Here is a 12,920-nt window from a genome sequence, read left to right on the forward strand (position 1 = left end):
GTTGACGAATGTATTAGAAGCATTGCGTAATTGCTTTCTTTTCACGTGTCAAACTTTTCATCTCAGAGTAGCACTTGCACAAACTTCCATGAATTATTTACTGTATGTACACTGAAGAGCCAAAGAAGCTGATACACCTGCCTAATATCGCGTAGGGCCCCAGCGAGCACGCAGAAGTGTCGCAACACGAAATGACATGGACTGTCTGAAGTAGTTCTGGAGGGAACTGACACCATGAATCCTGCAGGGCTGTCCATAAATCCAACCTGGCAAGGCATCCCAGATATGCTCAATAATGTTCATGTCTGGGGAGTTTGGTGGCCAGCGGAAGTGATTAATCTCATAAGTGTGTTCCTGGAGCAACTCTGTAGCAGTTCTCAACGTGGGGGGGAGGGGGAGGGGTGTCACATTGTCCTGCAGGATTTGCACAAGTCCGTCGAATGCACAATGGACATGAATGGATGCACGTAATGAGACAGGATGGTTACGTATTTGTCACTTGTCAGAATCGTATCTAGAGGTATCAGGGGTACCACATCTCTCCAACATCACACGCCCCATACCTTTACAGAACCTCTGGATTCATGAGGTTGTCTCCAAACCCGTACACGTCCATCAGCTCTATACAATGTGGAATGAGACTCGTCCGACCAGGCAATATGTTTCCAGTCATCAATAGTCCCATGTCGATGTTGACAGACGTAGGCGAGGCTTAAAAGTGTATGACGTGTTGTCATCAAGGGTACACAGTGGGCCCTATTCTCTGAAAGCCCATATCGATGATGTTTCGTTGGATGGTTCAGCACTGAAATCTGTAGAAATTTGCGGAAGGGTTGCCCTTTCGTCACGTTGAACGATTCTCTTTAGTCATCGTTGATCCCGTTCTTGCAGTATCTTTTTCCGGTCACAGCGATGTCGGAGATTTGATATTTTGCCGGTTTCCTGATGTTCACGGTACACTCGTGAAATGGTCATTCGGAAAAATCGTTTCCGCGGAGATGTTATGTCCTATCGCTTGTGCGCCGACTTACAAAGTCACTTAAAACTTGATAGCCCGTCATTGTAGTAGCAGTAACTTATCTAACAACTGCGTCAGACACTTCTTGTCTTATATAGGCGTTGCCGACCGCAGTGCCGTATTCTGCCTGTTTACATATGCCGATACCGCTTCAGTGTATTAACTGTTCCATTGAAATATGTATCAAGTGACCAAGAAATGATTACAAGAAATATAACGTTTAAAGACTGACAAAAATTTTCAAAACAAATTAGCCTTCGACATGTTGCATTTGCTAAGGAAATCATAATTTTCTGCAGTAGCAACCTAGAAGCAATCCAGTCTGTATAGAATTCCATAAAAGATTGCAAAAGCGGGGACCCAGATTTCGTATGAAAATCTGCACTATTTGGAAAACACCAGATAAAAATTCAACAATTAATCTTCAGTCGGCAAATTCAGAAAAAAAACTTCCAATTATGCAAGATGAAATGTCCATGCGAAATCATTGAATCCGCAGGGGCTAAACTGGAAATCGAACAAACCGAAAATTGCAGAACTGCAAAAAGCACATAGATCCTAATGGAACACACGCAAAAAAACGTGTATCAAAAATGGGAAAATTACCACATTATGATGTTTATACAGAAGTTCTTCGCTTATCTGAAAGTGTGTTAATTAGTAGCAGATCCAAACTGAAATTAATTGAAAATGGAAAAAGGTAAATTCTGGCAGATATCGTAGGATCAAAATGCTATATGGCATTTGGAAAGTCAAAGAAATCACAAGAGATATTTCAAGTTACAGGAAAAAATCACAGATTCTGCTTTAAAACGTCGATTACAGCTTTACAATCAGGTATGTAGAACAAACAACAACACGCTCACAGACAAAATTCTAAGCTTAGCTTAATCGACGGAATGCCTCATCAGTTAGTTAACAGACGCCAATAAAAATGTAAAAGAATTTGGCATTCATGAAAAAACCGTTCAAGATAGAATGAAAGTTACATCTATATATACGTCTACATGACTCCTCTGCAGTTCACAACTAAGTGCCTGTCAGAGTGTTCATCGCACCATCTTCAAGCAATTTCACGCGGTGCCACCCTCCAATAGCCCGCGGGAAGAACGAACACTTAAATATTTCCTCTTTTATTACAATGGTAATCTTTCCTTAGGTAAGTGGACACCAACAACATACAACGACAGAAAAAATATCATAGCACGTAGCGGGAACTGTGCGATAGAAACAGAGCTTGGTAGGCGTTTTTCTAGACCTGAAAGACAATGTTCAAATTTCGCTCCAGCCGCAAAAGAGTGGCACAAGTAGAACCATTAAGAGAATACAAATCACGTTACTTTTGAGAATGTACATGCTGAGTTGCGGTTACTGAAGAGTGACTTTAAGGCGGCAAAGACGCCATTATCAACACATCACTGAGATTGAACGAGGTCGTGTAATAGGTTTTCTAGAAGTTAGATGTTCCTTGTGTAGCCACTGTACATGATGGCTAGCAGCGGTGTTCAAGAGAATGTGCTGTCACAACAAGACCGGGTTCCGAACGGCCACGTGGCACTCACTACCGAGGGAAAAAAATGGTTCAAATGGCTCTGAGCACTATGGGACTCAACATCTTAGGTCATAAGTCCCCTAGAACTTAGAACTACTTAAACCTAACTAAGCTAAGGACATCACACACACCCATGCCGGAGGCAGGATTCGAACCTGCGACCGTAGCGGTCACGCGGTTCCAGACTGAAGCGCCTAGAATCGCACGGCCACCGCGGCCGGCACTACCGAGGGAGATGGCCATCGAGTTCGGCATACGACTCTGTCGAATAGTACTGTATTTGCAACAGCAATCTGGGCAGCCGCTTACACCACAATGGCACAATGAACTATTACAAACCGCCTACTTCAAAGACAACATCGAGCCAGAGGCCCTGTAGCGTGCATTCCACTGATCAAGCCACCGTCATTTACGATTTAAGTGGTGTCGAGCAAGAGCTTATTGGAGGGCAGCGTGGTGACGAACGCATGCCGGCACGGTAGCTCAGCGTGTTCGGTCAGAGGGCTAGCTGCCCTCTGTAATAAAAAAACTGAGTTAATGGATCAACAACGAACTGAAACGGGTGTCTTTCGACGTCCGCCCAGAGCAGATACAACGAACACAAACGAACAAAATGAGATAAAAAAAAAAAAAAAAAAAACGCGTGGTGCCAGCGATGAGCGCGTGTTAGTTAGAAGAATGCCAGTTGAGGGCCTGCGCCGGCCGCTGTGGCCGAGCGGTTCTAGGCGCTTCAGTCTGGAACAGCGCGACCACTACGGTCGCTGGTTCGAATCCTACCTCGGGCATTTATGTGTGTGATGTCCTTAGGTTAGTTAGGTTTAAGTAGTTCTAAGTTCTAGGGGACTGATTACCTCTGCTGTTAATTCCCATAGTGCTCAGAGCCATTTGAACCCATAGTGCTCAGAGCTATCTGAACCATTTGAGGGCCTGCAACCAACCTGTCTAAGGCCTAGACAGTGGACCTATACCTGGAGTTATGGTCTGGGGTGCGACTTCGTATGACAGCAAGAGTACTGTCGTGGTAATCCCACACCCCTTAGCTGCAAATTTGTCTGTGAGTCTGGTGATTCGATATGTTGTGCCGCCATTAATGAACACCATTCCATGGGGTGGTCTCCAACAGGATAACTCTCGCCCACACCCTACTGTTGTAACCCAACATATGCTACAATTACTGCCTTGGCCTGCTCGATAACGAGATCTATCATAAATGGAAAACATATTGCGCATTATAGGACGTCTGCTCCAGTGTCATCCACAAACAGCATTAACGGTGACTGTGCTGGCTGACCACGTGCAGCAAGCAGGGATCTCCATCCCACAACCTGACATCCAGCATCATCCAACGCAATGCACCCACGTTTTACATATTTGCGTTCAACATTCTTGTGGTTGCGTAGCTTACTAATGTGCCAGTTTTTCACATTTTTAATGACTTACACAGACGAGCCAAAGAAACTGGTATAGGCATGCGTATTCAAATACAGAGATATGTAAACAGGCAGAATATGGCACTGCTTGTCGGCAACGCCTCTATAAGACAAGAAGTGTCTGGCGCAGTTGTTAGATCGGTTACTGCTGCTACAATGGCGGGTTATCAAGATTTAAGAGAGTCTCAACTTGGTCTTATTGTCGGCGCACGAGCGATGTGACACAGCATTTTCGCGGTAGCGATACAGTCGTGATTTTAACATACGGCCATTTCACGAGTGTACCGTGATTATCAGGCATCCGCCTAACATCAAATCTCCGACATCACTACTGCTGGAAAAGGATACCGCAAGAAAACGATCAACGACGACTGAAGAGAATCGTTCAGCGTGACAGAAGTTCAACCCTTCCGTAAATTCTTGCAGATTTCAGTGCTGAGCCTTCAACAAGTGTCAGCGTCCGAATCATTCAACGTAACATCATCGATATGGGCTTTCTGAGTCGAAGGTCCACTCGTGTATCGTTGATGACTGCACGACACAAAGCTTTAAGCGTCACCTGGCCAGTCAACACCGACATTGGAAGTTGATGACTGGAAGAATGTTGCCTGATAGGACGAATCTCATTTCAAATTGAAGCGAGCGGATGGACGTGTACAGGTAATGAGACAACCTCATGAATCCGTGCACCCTGCATGTCAGTAGGGTACTGTTCACGGTGGTGGAGGCTCTTTATTGGTGTGGGGAGTGTGCTGTTGGAGAGTTATGGGACCCGTGATACGGGTATATACGACTCTGACAAGTGTCACATACATAAGCAATATTTCTGATCACCTTCATCTATTAATGTCCACTGTGCATTCCGACGCACTTTGGCAATTTCAGCAGGACACTGTAACACCCCACACGTTCAAAATTGCTACAGAGTGGTTCCAGGAACACTCATCTGAGTTTAATCACATCCGCTTACGGATTTATGGACAGCCCTGCAGGATTCATGGTGTCAGTTCCCTCCAGCACTACTTCACACATTAATAGAATCCATGCCACGTCGTATTGCGAGACATGCTTGCTAACAGGGGCCCTATACGATATTAGGCAGCTGTACGTGTTTCTTTATCTCTTCAGTGTATCTCGCGCTGGCATTATCCTTTGATCGGAAATCAGTTAAATATGTCATCTAGACAAATATTTTCCCGAAATTTCATTACTATACATTAATTACTTTTTTGTGTTGCTATTTTTTTCGTTCAGTTTATTTTCACATTGGGAGGAGAAATTTCGTGACGGAAATTTTGCGAGAGGGTTCTGCTGCAACAAAGGAGGCCTTCGTTTTAATAATTGCCACCCCAACCCTTGTATCATGTCCAGGACACACTCTTCCCTATTTCCCGACATTACAAAACGAGCTGTCCCTCTTTGAACTTTTCAGGAATTCACTGCCATCCTATCACACGCGGATTGCACATCCCACAACAATGCTCCCGAAGAGAACGGATAAACTTGGCGCAGATAATCTCTTTAGACTTGTTGCATCCTCTAAGCGGGCTGTCAATAAATCTTTGGTCCTCTTTCTTCACAACAGTACGTACATCATAAGTTACTTGTAACTGTATCTGTAATTATTTGGTTCAATTCGCAACCACCTTGTATCTCTGATTTATCGTGCAACCGAATTTTAGCCGAATAATTTTAGAACTCATATGGATGATTTTACAGCTTTGTAGCCGATTGACACTTTTCACACGATACAGATATCTTCTCTACATAATATTGCAAATTGTTTTGATCGTGCGATGATTTGTCAAGACGGCAAATAACAGCACATCGGTAAACAGTGTAAGAGAGTTGCTTAGACTGTCTCCTAAACGTTATTGTGTTTCAGGAACAGCAGACGGCCTATAACTCGTCCTTGGGCAACGCCAAGAACTATTTTTGTTTTACTCAATGATTTCCGACAATTACTACCAACTATGACCTTTCTGACGGGAAATCATGAATTCTGTCGCACATCTGAGACAACAGTCCGTAGACGCGCATTTTGATTGGAAGCCGCTTGTGAGGAACGGTGTCAAAAGCCTTCTGGAAGTCGAAAAATATGGAATCAGTTTGACGTCCCCTGTGGACAGCACTCTTAATTTCGCTAGAATGAAGAGCTACTTGTGTTTCAAAAGGACGAAATTTCCTGAATCCGTATTGGGTATTAATAAATCGTTTCCTTCGAGTTAATTCATAATGTTCGAGCCGGCCGCGGTGGTCTAGCGGTTCTGGCGCTGCAGTCCGGAACCGCGGGACTGCTACGGTCGCAGGTTCGAATCCTGCCTCGGGCATGGGTGTATGTGATGTCCTTAGGTTAGTTAGGTTTAAGTAGTTCTAAGTTCTAGGGGACTTATGACCTAAGATGTTGAGTCCCATAGTGCTCAGAGCCATTTGAACCATAATGTTCGAAGTCCGCCCCCGGTAGCTGAGTGGTCAGCAAGACAGAATATCAATCCTAAGGGCCCGTGTTCGATTCCCGGCTGGGTCGGAGATTTTCTTCGCTCAGGGACTGGGTGTTGTGATGTCATAATCATCATCATTTCATCCCCATCGACGCGCAAGTCGCCGAAGTGGCGTCAAATCGAAAGACTTTCACCAGGCGAACGGTCTACCCGACGGGAGGCCATAGTCACACGACATTATTATTTACAATGTTCGAACACAGTATACGTACCAAAATCCTTCTGCAAATGAACTTTAGTGGCGTGGGCCTAATTCAGTGGATTACTGCTGTTTCATTTCTTGGATAGTGCTGTGGCTTGTGCAGCTTTCTAGTCTTTAGGGTCCGCAGCTCGTGGTCGTGCGGTAGCGTTCTCGCTTCCCGCGCCCGGGTGCCCGGGTTCGATTCCCGGCGGGGTCAGGGATTTTCTCTGCCTCGTGATGACTGGGTGTTGTGTGATTTCCTTATGTTAGTTCGGTTTAAGTAGTTCTAGGGGACTGATGACCATAGATGTTAAGTCCCATAGTGCTCAGAGCCATTTGAACCATTTTTTAGTCTTTAGGAGCGAGTGACTGTATATGCTTGCATAAGTGTGGAGCTACCGTATAAGCATATTCTGAAAGGAAGCTGACTGGTATATAATCTGGATCAGAGGTCGTGGGTTTAGTAAATTATTTGAGTTGCTTTGCTACACAGAGAATATCTCCTGCAAAGTCACTCAGGTTTGCAGTTCCTTTCCATTAGAATTCCGGGACATTTATTTCTTCTTTAGTGAAGGAATTTCGCAAACATAGATTGAAGGTGTGGAGATTCTCTCTTTGGATGGAATCAAGTGAAGTTTTATCTTTTTTAAAAACGGATATATTTTACGTTTATTTTTGGTTGATTTGGATGTTACTACAACAACCTTGTGCTCTCTAATCCCTTAATCCACGAACACAAATCTGCTTTGAAGCCTACACGACAAAATTCAGGATACATTGAAGAACAATAAATGATTGGTTTTGGTAGAGAAAAAAGAAGAAAATGCTGAATTATTTCAGATGCAGTGTAGAGTTAGACACAATGATTCAAATAACAAAATAAAGAAGAGTCAACTGATCATGGACATAAAGAGCTGACTGCAAAAGTGGAAGTATATTGCAGTAACATATAAACGGTTCGCAGCTATAGTTGCTGTAAGTACGGCTTTATGATACACCACCATTTGAATCTATGTATTTCACTCGTAAACAATTGAAAAGAAGCAATTATAGTCGTATAAAATGAGGAGACAGAACATTCGCATTATGTAACTGGAAGGAGTTGAAGTGAAGGTAACTTATGTCGTAAGAAGAAGCCTGGTGGTGGTGTGTACTGCACTATCCAGAGCTAGGCAGTGATGTCGTTGAATGGAAACATTGAGGTAGACATATTTTGATTCATTATTATTGTGGACACAGTTATCATGATGGATGGTACTAGTAAGAGAAAGGTGGTGGAGGAGAGGAGAAACGTGGAAGAGGAAGAGATAGCAGGGAGAAGCAGGAGTAGAAGAGGGACAGAAAGAGGTGAGCAGAGGAGTGGACAGAGAGAGAGAGAGAAGTGCTGAGTGATGAACAGAGAGTGGTTTACGTGAGATGGATGCAAGTGGTGAGTGATAATTGTAGATGGGTAGTGGGCAGATGTAAAAGAAAGATGGGCAAGCAATTGGATGGAGAGGGGCAGGAGGATGTGGGCAGAAATTGGGGGGAAGAAGATATGATCAAAGAGAGGGGGTTGAGGTGATGGACAAAGAGAAGGGGAAGGATGAGATGGAGAGATGGAGGTGAGAGGATATGAAAAGATAGATGGAGGGAGTATGAGGTGGACACAGAAATCGGGGAGATGGAGAAATATGCATTATGTGAGTCAAGTACATACACGACTCGAGGTGCAGTAAAAGCTAATGATATTAACAAATTTGAAGTGGATTAGGTAAATACTGAGGGATTACAACTAACTTCAATTGGAATGATCACATAGGTATTGTGTGTAAGGTTAACCGAAGACTGCGATTTATTGGCAAAACACTTAGAAAATGTAACAGATCCACTAAAGAGACGGCCTAGACTAAGCTTGCCTTTCCTCTTGTGGACTAATGCTGCAGAGCTTGAGATTTACATTAGGTGGAATTGACTGAGGTGTTCTAATATTTACAGAGAATGACAGCTCGTTTTGTATTATTCCGCAAAAGTGTGGAGAGTGTCGCGGATATGATACACGCACTGGAATAACAATTGTGGTGTCACAGCCAGACACCACACTTGCTACGCGGTAATCTTTAAACCGGCCGCGGTCCGTTAGTATACGTCGGACCCGCGTGTCGCCACTATCAGTGATTGCAGACCGAGCGCCGTCACACGGCAGGTCTAGTCTAGAGAGACTCCCTAGCACTCGCCAAGTTGTACAGCCGACTTTGCTAGCGATGGTTCACTGACTACAGACGCTCTCATTTGCAGAGACGAAAGTTTAGCATAGCCTTCAGCTACGTCATTTGCTACGACCTAGCAAGGCGCCATATTCAGTTACTATTCTGAACAAATAACATTGTGAATCATGAACCGTCAAGAGCGACATTCATCATTAATGGATTAAAGTTAAGTATCAAACTAATTCCGGCCGCTTTCTGAATTGTAATTCCTTGCCATGTTCCAGACCTCACGTCAGTATAGTCCTTCCCTCCTCACGCCAGCCTGCGTGAGCTAAAACGCGTGCATTTCGGCCTCCATTCATAACATGGTGTTGGCTCTTCTGCCAGCACAACAACAATCGTTAAAATAAAGGCGTTTCTGGCTGCGGAAGGATCTTGTCATGAATGATAATCGCCAATTTTCTCCGCAGAATGCGAAATTATTTTGTTGGTACCCATCTACTGAGGAAGAAACGATTACCATAGTTAGTGAATTGAGTGCTCATTGACGGATTTAAGTGTTCGTTCTTCCCGAGATTTTCGAGAATAGAACTGTAGAGAAATGTCTTGAAGATGGATCGACAAACCATATGCCATGCACATAAGTATGAATTGCGAAACTGTCATGTAGGTGTAAATTGTCAGCATAGCTTAGTAATGACAGGCGCTACGAAACAAAAGAACCGAAATTTAATGTAGACCTTCAACAACACGTGTGCTACAGCACGGTAGTACAGAAGTGCTGACTTGAGGTATCGGTCTATACGTGTTCTAATATCGTGAACGCGTGAGCCGTGCTAAGGCTCAATGAAACAGTGTAGCGAGGTCGAGGCCTGCACCGGCTACAAAGGGTGTGTGAGCACGACAGGTAGAGCAGGACAAAGGTCAGGGGTGGGTGGCCGGCTGGCAGGCGGGCCGGCCGGCCGGGCCTTTTATAAATGTGATTATTATTACGCTCGGCCGGCGGGCCGGTGTTTCGGCGCGGAGAGGCCGTGCAGAGGGGCGGCACAGAGAGGCGGCGCGGCGCGGCCGGCCGTGGCGCCCTGCGCTGCGCTTTTGTGTCGTGTCCAGCGGCTGCCAACGCTCTTCATAACTCCCTCTCCCGACAGCTACGCTTGTAATTGTTTGATGTTTTAAAGCCGGCGCGGCGAGTGCCAAAGCGGCTCGTTCATCAGGACGGCCCTTCGAGTCCACAGATTAAAGACCGTCTGCATGTGAAACCAAAACAGCACATGGCGCGGATGGGGAGCTCCACCGCCGACAAGCGAGGGGACTGAGACCTACCGTGTATTCGCGATTCCTCTTTTTCTCTGATTCCATTATCAGTTTTCTGTTTATTTTGACGCGTTCTTATCACTACCACGTAGTGTGCCCTCTTCATCTCTTAGCCGCGCGGGGTAGCCGTGCAGTCCGAGGCGCGTTGACACGATCCACGCGGCTCCCTCGGCGGAGGGCATGGATGCGTGTGTGTTGTCTTTAGCGTAAGTTAGTTTAAGTTAGATTGAGTAGTGAATAAGCTTGGGGACCGATGACCTCAGCAGTTTGGTACCGTAAGACCTTACCACAAATTTCCAATTTTTTCTTCGTCTCTTGAGCGCTTGTTTACTCCATTTTCTTAAGTAAATCAGCTGCTGGACTGTCGGCGATTTTGCCACTTCTATGAGACTAAGTCGGGGATCTGCTCTCCCGCTTCTCTTCTTCATCACAGTCGTACCATCTGTTCCCACCACTCCCCCACATTATCATCAACTTTAGCACCTAACTGAACAGTGCAATGAAAGACTATTCTTCGAACACTTTTATTTTTAAAATAATGAAAGGTGAATGATAGTTACTTTGTTTGTTTGTGTGCGTGTGGCCGGCCGGAGTGGCCGAGCGGTTCTAGGCGCTACAGTCTGGAACCGCGCGACCGCTACGGTCGCAGGTTCGAATCCTACCTCGGGCATGGATGTGTGTGATGCCCTTAGGTTAGTTAGGTTTAAGTAGTTCTAAGTTCTAGGGGACTGATGACCTCAGAGGTCTCATAGTGCTCAGAGCTATTTGAACCATTTGTGTGTGTGTTTGTCTGTGTGTGTGTGTGTGTGTGTGTGTGTGTGTGTGTGTGTGTGTGTCTCGGAGAATGAATAACGAAGGAGTTTGTGATGAGCGCAAGTGCTGCCCACAAATCCTTCTAAAAAGAAAAGCTAACTTTCCACAGTGATGCTACAGACTTCTTATAAAATATGCTTCCCCTCCATTGCGGCCCTAGCTTGACCTCCACTCTACGAAAAACCTCATTTAAAATCGAAGAAGTTCAGATGTGTGAACTATACTTACGGTTCGTAAATCACTTCATTGATACACTCCTACGTCTGAACCGCCAGAAATTGCACGACTTCAGGCTGTTAATACTTTCTGTCTAAACACTCCAATGATGTTGTTGTGGTCTTCAGTCCTGAGACTGGTTTGATGCAGCTCTCCATGCTACTCTGTCCTGTGCAAGCTGCTTCATCTCCAAGTACGTACTGCAGCCTACATCCTTCTGAATCTACTTGGTGTATTGATCCCTTGGTCTCCCTCTACTATTTTTACCCTCCACGCTGCCCTCCAATACTAAATTCCTGATCCCTTGATGCCTCAGAACATGTCCTACCAACCGATCCCTTCTTATAGTCAAGTAATGCCACAAACTCCTCTTCTCCCCAATTCTATTCAATACCTCCTCATTAGTTATGTGATCTACCCATCTAATCTTCAGAATTTTTCTGTAGCACCACATTTCGAAAGCTTCTATTCTCTTCTTGTCCAAATTATTTATCGTCCATGTTTCACTTCCATACATTTCTACACTCCATACCAATACTTTCAGAAACGACTTCCTGACACTTAAATCTATACTCGATGTTAATAAATTTCTCTTCTTCAGAAACGCTTTCCTTGCCATTGCCAGACTACATGTTATATCCTCTCTACTTCGACCGTCATCAGTTACTTTGCTCCCCAAGTAGCAAAACTCCTTTACTACTTTGTCTCATTTCCTAATCGAATTCCCGCAGCATCATCCGAGTTATCTCTACTACATTCCATTATCCCCGTTTTGCTTTTGTTGATATTCATCTTATATCCTCCTTTCAAGACACTGTCAATTCCGTTGAACTGCTCTTCCAAGTCCTTTGCTGTCTCTGACAGAATTACAATGTCATCGGCGAACCTTAAAATTTTTATTATTTCTCCGTTGATTTTAATACCTACTGTAACCTCCCCGCAGATGTATTAAATGAAAAACATGAAAACGGTGCCAAGCGTAACCTCCCAACAAAAATGATGTTTAATAATAATGCAAAATAGAACCATGCGTGAACTCCCCAGAAAATTGATAAATGAAAATTGACCAAAAACCACACAATAACATTAATTAAATAATGGACCATGAACTGGATGTAACATCTCAACAGAAATAATTAAACTTGATAAATTTTATAAGGGCAGCCGCGCTAATCTTCGGTCCTGTGAAATAATGAAACCTGATAAATTTTATAAGGACAGCAGCGCTGACCTTCGGCCCTGTATTCTGAATAACAAAAGCAAAATTCTTACCTCAATAAAAACTGCATCCATATCTGCTCTTAATTATCGACACAGCTTGGCGCAATGCTGGCGTATATTTAATTTTGATTCTTGGAGGAAATGCATAGGAAATATTCTCTAAATTGAAATGAATATTTTTCTTCAAAGGAGTTACTTTGTAAAAAAATTATTATTGGGGCATTTTTTGAACAAATTAATTTACAATTAACATACATTATTAGATAGGCGCAATGCTGCTTCTTTACCTTCTACAACAATACATATCGTCCCGAATCGTAACCAGAGTCGCGAGAAGAGCACACCGCCGACGCATGCCGACTTCTGCTCAGTACAACCGTCCACTCGCTACTACTGTCGACTGACTACTACTACAGACAGAGTACAACTGCTCCTGCCGACTCGCTACACGCAACTGGCACTGTCGTCTCGCGCGGTCAAGCGCA

The sequence above is a fragment of the Schistocerca nitens genome, chromosome 4 (assembly GCF_023898315.1).
Source record: "Schistocerca nitens isolate TAMUIC-IGC-003100 chromosome 4, iqSchNite1.1, whole genome shotgun sequence".
NCBI lineage: Eukaryota > Metazoa > Arthropoda > Insecta > Orthoptera > Acrididae > Schistocerca > Schistocerca nitens.